The sequence below is a fragment of the Oryctolagus cuniculus genome, chromosome 5 (genome assembly GCF_964237555.1).
Source record: "Oryctolagus cuniculus chromosome 5, mOryCun1.1, whole genome shotgun sequence".
NCBI classification, from domain to species: Eukaryota; Metazoa; Chordata; class Mammalia; order Lagomorpha; family Leporidae; genus Oryctolagus; species Oryctolagus cuniculus.
This window is the reverse complement of record NC_091436.1, coordinates 156154525-156166072: the sequence shown is the minus strand read 5'-3', so window position 1 is coordinate 156166072 and position 11548 is coordinate 156154525. Positions and strand designations below refer to the sequence as shown.

At 47.5% G+C, this 11548-nt stretch overlaps 1 long non-coding RNA gene across 1 annotated transcript in view; it reads right to left on the bottom strand.

The window, feature by feature from the left end:
- Window positions 1-220: 220 nt before the first annotated feature.
- The window catches only part of LOC108177400 (uncharacterized), a 91910-nt gene continuing 80582 nt past the window's right edge, over window positions 221-11548 (bottom strand). Inside the window, exon 3 of the long non-coding RNA XR_007923064.2 lies at window positions 221-1552. This is a non-coding gene — a long non-coding RNA (uncharacterized lncRNA). The remainder of the gene's footprint in view (window positions 1553-11548) is intronic.

Genomic DNA, 11548 nt, shown 5'->3' with positions numbered 1-11548 from the left:
GTGCTCTTTGTAGTCACAGGAGAAGGGACGGCTGGGCTGATGTCACCAGCTCACAGGGCCAGGCAGCAGCCCAAACCTCCTGATCGATGGAGATGCAGACAGCTGCCGGGCAGGTGCCTGGTGGCTGCTCTGTGCTGCCACTGTGGTCATTTGGACCCAAGTGTAGGACACAACTAGGTTTCAGACGCATGGAGCTTTCATATCGAAGGGGTGACCATGATGTGAGCTTCTTTTTTTTTTTTTTAAAGATTTATTATTTATTTGAAAGAGTTACACAGAGAGAGGTGAGGCAGAGAGAGAGGGAGAGAGGTCTTTCATCCAAAGGTTCATTCCCCAAATGGCCGCAACAGTCAGAGCTGAGCTGATCTGAAGCCAGGAGCCAGGAACTTCTTCTGGGTCTCCCACGTGAGTACAGGGTCCCAACGACTTGGGCCATCTTCTACTGCTTTCCCAGGCCACAGCAGAGAGCTGAATTGGAAGTGGAGCTGCTGGGTCTCAAACCAGCGGCCATATGAGATGCCGGCGCTTCAGGCCAGGGCGTTAACCTGCTGTGCCACAGTGCTGGCCCCTGATGTGAACATCTAATGAAGAAACGGAGAACCTGGGCTCCCAGAGCCCAGTCCAGGGAGCATTTTCATTGGTCCACACCCTGCCCAGAGCCCAGTCCAGGGAGCATTTTCATTGGTCCACGCACCCGCAGGGCGGCTCTGTCATCTGCCCTCGCTACAGGACCCTCACTTGGTGTCATGCTGGGCTCCAGCCTTTTTGAAAGCCTCCCTCACTTTTTCATAAGGAGTCCTGCGTTGCCATCCTCCTGAGAAGTGGGTTGGTACATTGTGCAGCCAGTCCCGCCTGCCATCTTGAACTCTTCATCCCGGTGGGGAAGATGTATGTTTGGAGGGTTTTTATGTCCCATCAGAATTTGCCTACAGCACAGACGGAGGAAAGAAAAGGTCCTGCTTCTCCCAGCAATGACACATCTCTGTGTCAAAAAGCAAAATCTCTACACAATTTCTACTAGTGTAAAGAATTTAACAGGAGCCCCAGAGGGCAGACTTCAAGGCCTGTAGATACCTTGAGATCCGGCTTGCGGAGCCAGGGCCCTTGGCCTTCCTGGGTAGGTGTTAAGGCCCTGGATCGAGAAGACCCTTCCTCTGGGCTTGAAAGCACATCAACATGTTGAACTGGCTGGACATTTTATTACCAACTCGATGGTCTCTACCAGTCTGGGTGATGGGGACCATCTAATTGGATTTGCTGGAAAAGCTTCCATGTTTAGAAACCAAGATTAAAAGTAAACAAGCCCCAAATATCTCATCTTCTTCTACACGAAAATATCCTTAACTCTGCACAACTCACTCAGACAGATGAGAAACAGGAGGTTGAGAGAACTGTAAATTGTTCTCATTCATTGTTTCAAGGCAGCTCTCTTGGAAGCTTAATTAAAACCCTTTATCCACTTCTTCACAGGTTGAAGAAATGTCAGTCCACGTGTCTTTGTAGTTCTCAGCACCTCGAAATACTGGTTAGCAAAGCTGGCTGGAAGGCAGGGCTGAGATGAGAAAAACAAAGAATACTCAGAACTTATCTAAACAGATTTTATCTGACTTTCAATTTTTATCAAGATATTCTTTGATAGGAGTATAATTTACAATATTAAGTAGTACTAAAAGGCGTATTAAAAACATCCATTTCACCTGCCTGCCATAGCGATGCAGTCCATACTCCCAATACTACCAATTTTAGTTCTTTTAGTGTTATTTCTTGTATTTACCTCTACTTCTCTAAGTAACAAGCTTATTATTATTTCTTTGTTTTTCCAGCTTAGATGTCATCTATTCACTTCTTGAATAAATGATACATGAGAAATCCTCCATGGAAAACCTGATACCCATAGACATGCACGCCTGTACATGTTTCCTCCCCACACCCTCCCAACATGGTTCTGTGCAAATACATGGTCAAATTATGAGATGTTAACATTATTATAAACACAGACACTTTGTTCACAGTGGAGATACACAGCACATTGTGACTGCATTTTCTTTCTTATCCAATTTCTTGTCTTTTTCCTGGAGTTAATAATTATCGGACTTTTATTTTTGCTTCATTTCCTGTGCTCCTGTAACTGATACTCATCTTAGATTTCCTCCAAAAAGAGATCATTTGATTTTCCTGGGGACATCTTCCTTTTATTTCCCCTCCCATTCTCTGGATTTGTTAAACAGCTGTCATCCTGGTCTCATCATTTTTTTTTTTTTTTTAGATTTTAGTTGGCTTTATTAAAAGTACCATATTTTCTTCTTCTTTTTTAGTTTTATTTATTCTTTGTTTTAAGTTTTTATTTAATGAATGCATTTTTCATAGATACAACTTTAGAAATGCAGTGGTTCTTTCCCCCATACACTCCCCTCCCCCAACCAACTCCCATCCCACCTCCCTCTCCCTCTCCCATCTCCTTCTTCATTATGGTTCATTTTTGGTCTGACTTTATATACAGAGGACCAACTCCATGCTAAGCATAGACTTCAACAGTTTGCACCCATGCACACGCACAACATATAGAGTACAGTTTGGGAACACAATTTGCAGTCGATTCTCGTAGTACAACTTATTAGGGATGGAGGTCATATATGGGGAGTAAGTGCACAGTGAATTCTGTTGTTCCTTTAACAATTAACACTCTTATTTATGACATCAGTGATCACCCGAGGCTCTTGCCATGGGCTGCCAAGGCTATGGAAGCCTTCTGTGACCACAGACTCCATCAGTATTTGGACACGGTCATAAGCAAAGTGGAAGTTCTCTCCTCCCTTCAGAGAAGAGTACATCCTTCTAGGGAATCTACTTGTCCCCTTTTCCTTTCTTAGTTCATTCCGTTGCCTTGGTGCTATTCATCAAGGCAATGGGAACAAAGAGAGTTTCAGGCCTTAAATATGTGCAATGTTCTTGTTCAGCTCACACTGGATTGGTCATTTAGCTGCAACTGCACTTTGAGTCGGAAAGATTTCTCTTAGTTTTTTGCAGGTGTTGCTGCAGTCCTACAGCTTCCAGCGTTGCAGCCTGGCTTAGGCTTGCCCATTGTGGGCACTTGGGGGAATGACCCAGCAGATGGAAAACCTTACTTGTCTGTCTCTTTTTCCTTTGCCTTTCAAATAAATAGATAAAACAAATGGGTGAACATTTTAAAAGGGGTTTTGTGTAAGGTGCACCACTATAATCAGGTACTCAGAGAGGCACTTTGAGCCATCTGGAGAGTTGAGTGGGACACAAATAGTGAGGGAAGAGCAAGGTCTTTGAAAAGCCAGCTCATGAAACACAGTTAGGGTAGTGTAAGTACCCTAACTATTGAACACTTACAGTACCAAAATAACAGAACTGAAGGTTATCACTCCACATCCATGCCATCTCTAGAAAAGAGGGGACAAAATATCTTTGAAAACAAAGCAAAATGGGCCCAGCATTTGGCGCAGTGGTGAGTCACCACGTGGGATGCCCACATCTTGGAGTGCCAGGTCGGAGTCCCATCTCTTCCACTTCCAATCCAGCTTCCTGCTATTGCACACCCTGTGAGGCAGCAGGTGACGGCACAAGCACTTGGGTCCCTGCCACCCACATGGGAGACACAGCTTTGGCCTGGTGCAGCTCAGGCTGCTGTGGGCATTCACAGTGTGAACTAACAGATGAAGATGTCTCTCTGCACTCAAACAAAATGAAAATAAATAAATTTTACGTGTTTTAATAAGATAAAATGAGAAAGCACAATGGGGTATAGAGGTAGGAGAAACAAAATTTATTTCTAGAAAATGATTTTATGAAGACTAGTGAGGTGATGTGCTTCAGAAGAATGAAATGAGCCCCAGAGAGAAAACACACGCAACTCCAGCAGCCATCAGCTGCCTGCCACCTCTTTACCTCCTGGTTCCCCTGCATCCCCCAGCCCCTCCCCTTCACTGGGCTCCCTCCAGACCTTGGTTGTCAGGGTGAGCGTGGAGGGAGAGGTATCAGAAAGCCAGGCTTGGTTTGTCTTGTTGTCCTGTTGGCTACAGCAGTCCTTTCTCCTTACTGAGCACTGGCTGTTGGCTCAGAGGGTAAGAAGTTCAGTATCCACCTCTGGAAAATGTAGGCCCAACCAGGAAGAATGCTCCTGGGGCAGGCGCTATGGGGCAGCAGGTTAAGCACCCACGTCCCATATCTGAGTGCCTGTTGCGTCCCAGCTACTCCATCCTTCTGACCCAGCTTGCGGCTAATGTACCTGGGAAGCCATAAAAGATGCTCAAGTGCTTGGGTCCCTGTCACCCACGTGGGAGACCCAGATGAAGGTCTGGTTTCCCAGCCACAGCTGTTGTGGGCGTTTGAGAAGTGAACATGCAGATGGAAATTTCTCCCTCCCTCTCTCTTCCTCTTCATTTTCCTCTCTCACTCTTGCTCTCGCTTTGCTTTCAAACAAAGAAAAACAATTTTTTTGAATAAAAGGGACAAGCTTAATTGGACTTGTCCCAAACGGTAGAGTTAGAAACGTGCCAGGGGATTCCAATTCAATCCCATCAAGGTGGCATCTAGCAATGCCATCTTGCTAGTCAAAGTGATCAGTTTCAGTTCACGGTTGATCATAATGATAGGATTAAGAGTCAAAGGGATCACATAAACAAGACTAGTGTCTGCTAATACTAACTGATAGAATAAAAAAGGGAGAGAATGATCCAACATGGGAAGTGGGATACACAGCAGACTCATAGAATGGCAGATGTCCTAAACAGCACTCTGGCCTCAGAATCAGCCCTTAAGGCATTTGGATCTGGCTGAAGAGCCCATGAGAGTATTTTAGGCATGGAAAGCCAAGGCACTCTGCAATAAAAAAGACCTAAATGAAGATCTCTGTGAGTGAGATACCAGTGGAAAGAAGGGGCCATCAAAGAAGGAGGTACCTTTCTCTGAAGGGAGGATAGAATTCCACTTTGACTATGACCTTGTCTAAATAAGATCGGAGTTGGTGAATTCAAAAGGCTTCCATAGCCTTGGCAACTCATGACAAGAGCCTAGGGTGATTACTGACGCCATAAACAATATTGTCAATTGTTACATCAACAACAAGAGTCACTGTGCACTTACTCCCCATGTAGGATCTCTGTCTTTAATGTGTTGTGCAATGTGAATTAATGCTATAACTAGTACTCAAACAGTACTTTACACTTTGTACTTCTGTGTGGGTGCAAACTGTTGAAATCTTTACTTAATATACACTAAATTGATCTTTTGTATATAAAGATAATTGAAAATGAATCTTGATATGAATGGAATGGGAGAGGAAGTGGGAGATGGGAGGGTTCTGGGTGGGAGGGAAGAGGGAAGATATGGGGGTGAAAGCCACTGTAATCCATAAGCTGTACTTTGGAAATTTACATTTATTAAATAAAAGTTAAATAAATACATAAATAAAAGGAAGAATGCTTTTAAAAAATGAAAGTAAGAAGCAGAAAGTTAGACAAAACAACCAGCCAATGAACAAAACCAGTTGAAGGATAATAGAACAAAGTTCTGAGCTGAAGACATAATACCAGTGTAAGTGACTCCCCCAAGCCTGTTCAGCTAACATACAGGGAGAACTGAGTCAGTCACATTGTCTTCTGCACTGCAGCTGCCTCTTGGGACAGGTAGAAAGGCAGGGTCATGGCCGACAACCTCTTATTCACTCTCAGATAATCTAGGAACTCCTCCAAACCTCAAAGCACACCTCAGCACAGGTGCCTGGCTTGGCACCCCTGCTAAGAACTCCGACGGGACCCCACAGATGCCATCCCATCCCCTGGCAGCACATGGCAGACCCATGGTACCCCAGAAACCCTCAGAAGCCTGCCTGTCCTCATCTTTTTCCTAATGAGAGGTGCCATTTAAGTGTCTGTTATGGCACCTGCAGGGTTAGGCACTTCACAGCCCTCATTTCAGTGAATTCTCACACTGACCCTTGAAAGAAAAATGTCACCCTTGTTTTACCCAGGAGAAATGAAGTTTCCCAGAAGGCACTGAGCTGCCGTTCAGAAGCCCAGGGCTGATGCCAGTGACTACCTTTCCCCTGGGCAGCGCTGCCTCAGAGTCCCCTCACCCCCACCAAAAGCTTAAGAGTTCAGACCCCATCAGCATTTTTTTCAGAGTCCATGCTACCTTTGGCTTGCTGCATACCTTGCCTCCTCCACTTGAAAAACACAAGCAAAACCCTTGCAATGCATGGATTCATTCATAAGGAGTTGTGCACCTTAATGAGAGACCCAGTGCAGGTGGGACAGCCAGCTGGCTGCATGCGGGTGTGGGCTGGTACTCACACACTTACACAGTCACAGGGAGGGGAAGGCAGCCAGGTGAACTTGCTTCTCCCATGGAGAACCCAGAGGTCACTGACCAAGGACCATGCAATGCCAGGAGACTAATGGCTGGGGATGAATAAGCTGGCTTGTTTGTCACTGCATACCAACCCCTGTGCCAAGAACTTCTCATGTATTATGGCATAATATTTCTCTTGAAAGAGTTATATTTATTTATTTGAAAAGCAAAGTGTGAAAGAGAAATGGAGAGACAGAGAAAGACAGAGAGAGATCGGCTGGTTTACCCCATAAATAGCTGAAAGGGCCAGGGTTGGTCCAAGTTGCAGCCAGGAGCTTAGAACTCTATCTGGCTCTCCCATGTAGGTGGCAGGGGGTCCAATTACTTGGGCAATCTTCCGCTGCTTTCCCAGGCACACTAGCAGGGATCCTGATTGGAAGTGGAACAGCTGGGACTCAAACCAGTGCCCATATGGGATGCTGGGATATTTCAAAGCAAGATCTCTCAGTCTTGGCATGATGAGCCATTTGTGCCAGGTCATTCTTTCTTGCTAGGTGCTTTCTTGTGCAATGTAAGATCTCCGGCTTCGATGCACGGGAAACTAGTAGCATCCTACTCCTTCCTAGGACGATCAGACACGTCTCCAGACATTGGTAAACGTCTCCTGGGTGACAACACTGTCTCCTTTTGAGGACCGTGGTTTTAGGCTATCAGTGGACGTGTCTCTTATTTGCTGTGTGAGCACCACCTGCCCCTAGTCCAGGCTGGCACAGCCTCTGAGCTCACCCCCGTCAGTCTGACTCAGTTCACTCCAGGTGCTGTTGCACCATCTGCCTGGAGTCTGGGGAAGCAGGGCCATCCCCATAACTCACCCCTCCACACAGCCAACACATAACAATGAATTAATTACCCAGGGGCCCCTGCGCCTGGGGTTTCCTGGGTTGACTTGCTTACACACAGCTGCTGGTGGACATCAAACCCTAGGAGAATGCTTTCAAGTCCTGCCCGGCCACTAATTGGGTGAGCGAATCTCGCACAGTGACTGGAGCCGTCTAAGGCTCAGCTCTGTGGCCCTGCAGAACCAGGATAATAGCACGTCCATAATATGGGGACTCGGGAGAATTACGCAGGGCGGTGAGTTTGAGGCCGCGCCTCCTCCAGACCCCTAGCAGGCTTCAGAAATCCACAGCGCCATTGGTCTCTCCCTCCCAAAACAAAGACGAGATTTTTTTTTTTTTCTGGAACAAGAGCAGTGAGAGAAGGACAGTGAAAGCCATCAAACAGAGGCGTGGAATGAATGGGTGGTGTGTTTCCTTCCAAGCGTGAAGTTTCGGCTTGGCATGATCCGAACCCTTTGTGAGTCTCGGAGGAATCTCTCTATGACTGTGTAAGCAGACCTGTCTGTGTGCAGGAGGAAAAGGTGCGGGGGGGGGGGGGGGGCCCTCTGCAGGTGTCTGCTCCCCGCTGAGCTTGTCAGCAGAGGCCTTCCTGAGTCCCTGCTCATCTGTCAGCTGCACAGGTGTGCCCGGGCTCAGCTTACAGCCCCGAGCCAAGGCCAGGGTTGCTAGGTGGGAGGAGTTCTCCCCCAGGGCTGGGAGCTGTTATCAACCTGAGTAACAACTTCTACTGCAGCCTGGAGCCCACAGGGGGCAATGAATGGACTTCTCTTTGTTCTGCACCTGGAACCCCAGAGCCAGAGCTCCTGCAAGCAGGATCTTAGTGCCCTGTTCCCTGGGGAATCAGATAGGTGACAGGGTGAAAAGAACCGGGGAGGTAGATGGCCACTGCCCTTGTTCTGTACTTGTATAACTAATCAGTCGATGTCCCGGTGACTCCAGCACTGGGAAGCCAGTTTTAGGTTGCTTCTGCTTTTCTAGTCCCTCCTGTTTTTCTGTTTCTTTCTTTAAGATTTATTAATTTATTTAAAAATCAGTTGCAGAGAGAGAGAGAGAGAGATGGATCTGCCATCTGTTGGTCACTCCCCTTCCTAAGTGGCCAGAATGGCCAGGGCTGAGCCGGGCTGAAGCCAAGAGGCAGGAGCTTCATCACATGGGTGGCAGGGGCACAAGCCCTTGGGCCATTTTCCATTGCTTTTTCCAGATGCATTAGCAGGGAGCTGGATCAGAAGTGGAGCAGCCGGGACATGAACCGGCACCCATATGGGATGCCTGCCTCAAAGCTGGTAGCTTTACCTGCTACGCCACAGCACCTGCCCCTTTCTTCCCCCTCAAGATGATACTCGAATCTGAAAATCTTTCTAATGGTTGCAATAGGAAAAATCATTTTGATGGAACAGAGAGCTTTTGGGCAAAATGGAGTTTGGGAGCAATTCAGATTTCATTTATTTCCTTCCTTGTTCTGTCTTCAAGTCAGCAGGGCCCTCCGACAGGAACTGGAAATGTTCTGCATACAGAAGCTTGCTTCTGCCCTGCTTGGGAGGCAAGGCTGGAGGGGGGGCCTCTCCCTGCTGTCTCCTGATTAAGCCATTTGTGCCATCTCCCCAGCGGCCACCGAGGGAGGGCCCCAGCCCCAGCCTGCCATGATGCCACTGGGCTGGGAGACCTTACTGGGTGAAGTTCGTGAAAATTGCATGATTTAGACAGACTGAGCTGGGCTAACGAGGACAGACCTCGCACAGCTGTGCTCCAGAGTAACGCCTTTGGGGGATGGTGGATGGTGAAACACAAATTTTAAATTCAAAAATAAAAACATGTGTGCTCCCCCAGGAAAGGAACCTAACCTCGCAGGCAGGCCTGGTTTTGATCCTAGCAAGCCTAGCGAGCATATGAGAACCAGGACAGGTTCCCCACCTATACTGTGCCTCAGTCTCCACACCTGTAAAAGAGGCGCCGTGTGTTCATGTCCTAGGGCTGCCAGACCTGTTATTGCAGAACGGGCGGCGGATACAGGAGACACACGGTCTCACAGTTCTGGAAGCGAGGAGTGCAAAGTCGAGGTGTCGGCTTTCTTCCCCATCTCTTCCTGGCTCCCAGAGGTGGCTGTCAACCCACCGGACTCCCTGGCTTCCAGCTGCACCCATCTGGTCTCTGCCTCCATCATCGCTTGCCTCTCCCTCTGTCTGTGCCGTCTTCTCTTAGAAGGAAACCGGTCATATTGGATTTAGGGCCTGCCCTAATCCAGTTCGATCTCATCTGAACTGTATCTTTTCTCCAAATAAGATCACCTGAGAGTAGAAGGTCAACATCTTTTTGAGAGATGCAATTCAATCTAACCCACAGAGTTATCTTGAGAATTAAACGAGATATTATGAAAGGAGCTTAGATCAGTACCTGATACATACAGGCATGGACTATTATTATTTCCAAACTTCACAAGTGTATAACCGTGAATATATTTCTTAGAGGTTAGAAATTAGGCCGGCGCCGCGGCTCACTAGGCTAATTCTCCGCCTAGCGGCGCCGGCACACCGGGTTCTAGTCCCGGTCGGGGCGCCGGATTCTGTCCCGGTTGCCCCTCTTCCAGGCCAGCCCTCTGCTGTGGCCAGGGAGTGCAGTGGAGGATGGCCCAGGTACTTGGGCCCTGCACCCCATGGGAGACCAGGAGAAGCACCTGGCTCCTGGCTCCTGCCATCGGATCAGCGTGGTGCGCCGGCCGCAGCGCGCCGGCCGCGGTGGCCATTGGAGGGTGAACCAATGGCAAAGGAAGACCTTTCTCTCTGTCTCTCTCTCTCACTGTCCACTCTGCCTGTCCAAAAAAAAAAAAAAAAAAAAGAAAAGAAAAAAGAAAAGAAATTAGCCTCGGGTCACCCAGCTAGTGGCAGAATTAGAGTTTATACTGTGTATAAACTGACTCCAGAACCCATGTTCACTACTGCACACTTGATCGGCAATGACTTGGTTTTTTTCTATCACAACCTAGTTCCTTTACCGTTTCCTTATAAGGCTCATGTTCTGACCCACTGGTTCCCCCACTTGACTTCCCCAAGACATTCATGTTCTAGTTCAATACCTTAGAACTCCAAATTAAAAAACACCCAGCTAGTTTGGTGTAAATTCTCCCATTCATTGCACATCTTAAATTCTTACTCGTGCCAAGTATTATGCTGGGTTTAATCAGGACACCAAAGTAGACTGCAACATTCCCTCACTTGCAAAGGTGGGCATTTGGCATGACAGCTAAATGCCATTTGGGACACTTGCATCCCATATCAGAGTGCCTGGGTTTCAGCCTTGGCTCTCTCCCAATTCTAGCTTCCTGCCCACATGCACCCTAGGAGACAGCAGCTGATAACTCAAGTACTTGGACCCCTGCCACATACATGAAGACCTGGGTTGAGTTCTGGACTCCTGGTGTAGCCTGCTCTAGCTCCAGCTGTTGCAGGTTTTTGAGGAGTAAACCAGCAGCCTGTCTCTGAATCTGCCTTTGAAATAAATCAAAAGAAATAGAAATGTTAAGACCACTTTTGTTGGTCCAGAATCATCCATTCATAAGCAAATTTATAATGTGCCCGCTACTATTTCAAGTGCTTCCACAAATACTTGTCTGAGCACATTTAATCTCCCTCTCTGTGAAAGTGGCTCAAGTTTATTCCCATTTTACAGGTTACATTATGTGCCCAGAGCTGGAATGTGCCAGAGCAGGGATTTCCCTGGGTAGTCTGCCTTTTGTGGTGCTGTGTTCCATGTGGGCTGAATTTATTTAAAACTTCCTTGGACACTCAGGTCTTTTTTTTTTTTTTTTTTAACATTTCGACATTGAAGACCATGCTACAGTAAACATCTAGGCTAAATCTTTGTGCACATCCTGAATGATTTTCCCAGCAGGAAAACTGCTGCGTCAGAGGACAGGGTATTATGAAGGTTGCAGTGCTTAATGTCAAGTTGCAAGAACGAGGGACAGCATCCTCAGGAAGTGACAATGCGATGGGCACCGGCCTGCAATGGAGGCCTATCTGGGAAATGGCCAACTCGCCCATCCGAATGGGAGGTAGAGTGCCCAAAGACCGGGGAGGTTGGAGAACTGCCTCGGGCACCATCTGGGTGGGGCTGTGGGGCCTGGAATGTCAGGCTGTGCACGTAGACTCTGTCCAGCGGCAGTCACGTGCCAGAACACATTTCTGAGCTGGGGAAGTCAAGGCAGCTGAGTCTGTGTTTTTCCTGAAGAAAGACTTCCACGTCTCCCATGAGAACCAGACAATGGCATAAGTACCAATGGATTGGGGAGCATGTTATATTTTAATTACTTCTTTAATACAGTGTGTTCTTGAACT